Source organism: Primulina huaijiensis, chromosome 15 (assembly GCF_012295235.1).
Source record: "Primulina huaijiensis isolate GDHJ02 chromosome 15, ASM1229523v2, whole genome shotgun sequence".
In the NCBI taxonomy this organism is placed as follows: Eukaryota; Viridiplantae; Streptophyta; class Magnoliopsida; order Lamiales; family Gesneriaceae; genus Primulina; species Primulina huaijiensis.
Window position 1 is genome coordinate 17,616,691 of NC_133320.1, and position 3,676 is coordinate 17,620,366.

Consider the following 3,676-nt stretch of genomic DNA (forward strand, 5'->3'; position numbering starts at 1 on the left):
GGACACATGCACGAAGAAGATCCTCCAAAATCTGAATAACTCTCTTGGACTGACCATCTGTCTGGGGGTGAAAAGCCGTGCTAAACAACAACTTCGTACCCATAGTTGAATGTAGACTCTTCCAAAATGATGAAGTGAATCTAGGATCTCGATCAGACACGATAAAAATGGGAATACCATGAAGTCTAACGATCTCCCGAATATATAACTCTGCATACTGGATCATGGAGAAAGTCGTCTTAATAGGCAAGAAATGAGCTGATTTCGTAAGACGATCAACAATCACCCATATAGCATTTGACCCTCTGACTGACTTCGGCAGACCGACAACGAAGTCCATAGTAACATTCTCCCACTTCCACTCGGGAATAGGAAGAGACTTGAGCAAACCTGCTGGTCTCTGGTGTTCCGCTTTCACTAGCTGACACGTCAGACACTCGGATACAAATCGTCTGATATCCCTCTTCATTCCTGGCCACCAATATAATAACTGCAGATCTTTGTACATCTTCGTACTCCCTGGATGAATAGAGTACGGCGACATATGGGCCTCAGCTAAAATATCTGCTCGAATAGAATCGCTGCTCGGAACCCACATTCTGTCTCGATATCTGACAATACCGTCTCTAACTGTGTACAAGATACCGCCATTGGCTTCATCTCTCTGTCTCCACTTAGCCAACTGCTCATCTGCTAGCTGTCCACTGCGAATACGGTCTAGAAGAGAAGACTGGATCGTCAAAGTAGATAGACAAGGAACTCTACCTTGAGGATATGTCTCCAGATCAAACCTCTGCATCTCAAACTGAAGAGGTCTTGAAACCTCTAAATGAGCCATCCCTGCGACTTTCCTGCTCAACGCGTCTGCAACTACGTTTGCTTTGCCAGGATGATAGCTAATGTCACAGTCATAGTCCTTCACTAGCTCTAACCAACGCCTCTGCCGCATATTCAACTCTTTCTGTGTAAAGAAGTATTTGAGACTCTTGTGGTCGGTAAAGATCTGGCACTTCTCCCCGTACAAATAATGTCTCCAAATCTTCAATGCAAATACTACGGCTGCCAACTCTAGATCATGGGTAGGATAATTCTTCTCATGTATCTTCAACTGACGAGAAGCATATGCTATCACCTTCCCATGTTGCATCAACACTGCGCCTAACCCGAGTTTCGAAGCATCGGTATACAGAACAAAATCTCCGGGTCCTGAAGGCATGGCCAACACTGGTGCTGAAATAAGAGCTTGCTTCAATGTATCGAAGCTCTTCTGACATTCCTCGCTCCACACATACTTAACATTCTTCTTCGTCAATGACGTGAGTGGAACTGCGATGGAGGAGAATCCCCGAATAAACTTCCGATAGTATCCTGCTAGCCCAAGGAAGCTACGGATCTCTGATGCATTTTGCGGCACAACCCAATCTCTGACTGCTGCAACTTTTGCGGGGTCTACCTCAATACCATTGTTAGAAACGACGTGGCCTAAGAACGCCACTTTCTCTAACCAGAACTCGCACTTGCTGAACTTCGCGAATAGCTTGTGCTTTTGCAAGGTCTGCAATACTGTGGTCAAATGTCTGTTGTGATCCTCTTGATTCTTTGAGTAAACGAGAATATCGTCTATAAATACTATCACGAACTGATCAAGATACGGCTGAAATACACGATTCATGAGATCCATGAAGATCGCTGGCGCATTCGTCAAACCGAACGGCATCACAAGGAACTCGAAGTGGCCATAACGAGTCCTAAAAGCAGTCTTGAGAACATCGGCGTCTTTCACTCTCAGCTGATGATAACCAGAACGCAGATCAATCTTGGAGAATACTGAAGCTCCCTGCAACTGGTCAAATAAATCTTCAATCCTCGGAAGTGGGTATTTGTTCTTCACTGTAACTTTGTTCAACTCCCGATAATCAATGCAAAGCCTCATCGACCCATCCTTTTTCTTCACAAATAAGACTGGCGCGCCCCATGGAGAAAAACTCGGGCGAATGAACTCCTTGTCAAGAAGTTCCTGAATCTGCTTCTTGAGTTCTGCCATCTCTGTCGGTGCTAATCGGTACGGTGCCTTTGAGATCGGCGCGGTACCTGGCATAAGCTCAATAGAGAATTCCACCTCTCGCACAGGTGGTAAACCAGTGACGTCATCAGGAAAAACATCTAAAAAGTCTTTGACAATAGGAACATCGGATGCTGTCTGATTGGGCGTCTCAGGAATAGATACAAGAGTAGCTAAAAATGCTCGGCACCCTCTATGAATGAGCTTCCTAGCCTGGACACAAGATATCATACGCGGTAAATTAAAATACCTGTCTGGCTCGAATAAGAATTGTTCCATCCCAGGCGGTCGAACTAGAACAGATCTCCGCTGGAAGTCAATCAAAACTCTGTTCCTCAAAAGCCAGTCCATACCCAGAATAACATCAAACTCGGGCATTGGTAGCACGATAAGATCCGCATAAACGAGATTACCATGAAGTTCGAGGTCTATATCTCGAATCACATTAGTAGCTGTCATCTCCTCTCCAGAAGGCAATGCTACTGAATACGCTATGTCTAGCCCAATTGTCTTGATCTTGAGAGAATTTGCAAAGGTTTCTGAAATGAATGAATGAGTAGCCCCTGAATCTATCAAGGCTTTCGTAGCTGAACCGGCTATAAAGATTCTCCCTGAAAGATTGGAATATCATGCTAAACCCAATAGTTTTACAAGAACTATGCTTATAGACATGCAAAGGTCAAAGTCCTCCTAACCTAAAGTCCCGTGAATAACACTGATTAGAACATGCAATCCTATCATAAATTCCAAGTTAAAAATCGTAACCCAAAACATTAAACTTCAAATACAACTTAAAGATTTAGGATACCTGTCATGAGCATCGTCTCTGGGTTAGTCTCCGCAGCATGGAGAGCACAAACTCTGCCTTGGGTAGGCAGATTCTTCTGAGGACAATTCTTCAATATGTGGTCAGTACTACCACATTTGTAACACTTCCCCGAACCATACATACAAGTCCCAGCATGACGACGTGAGCACTTGGCACAGACTGGATACTCCACTGTTCTCGGGACTGCCCGCCCCTGTTGCTGCTGCTGCTGCCCTCTGTTCCTGTGTGGACCGTGGAAAGGTCTCTTATTCTGATGCTGCTGCTGGGGAGGGCGATGTGGTGCTTGAAATGGTCGTTTACCCTGGCGATCGCGCTCAATATCGTTCTGATCTTGCTTTGCCGCTAGAGCCCTGGAAACAGCAACATCATAGGTAGTAGGGCCAGCCGCCCTAACATCACGGCGCAAGATCGGCCGCAGACCATCCATAAAATGCCTCAATTTTGCACCAGCGTCATTTGCAATTAGGGGTACAAAGTGACAACCCCTCTCAAATTTACGGATAAACTCCGTAACAGTCGTGTCTCCTTGCCTCAGGGTCATAAACTCCCTGGTCAACCTGGAACGCACCTCGTCAGTAAAATATTTAGAGTAGAATACCTCGGTGAAGCGCGTTCAGCTCAAAGTAGTCAAATCCAAAGCTACAGTTGCTCCTTCCCACCACAGACGAGCGTCTCCTCCAAACAGATAAGTCGCACAACGAACCCTATCTCCATCTTCAAGCCCCATGAACTCGAAAATAACCTCAAGGGATTTAATCCAGCCCTCTGCAACCAAAGGATCTGTC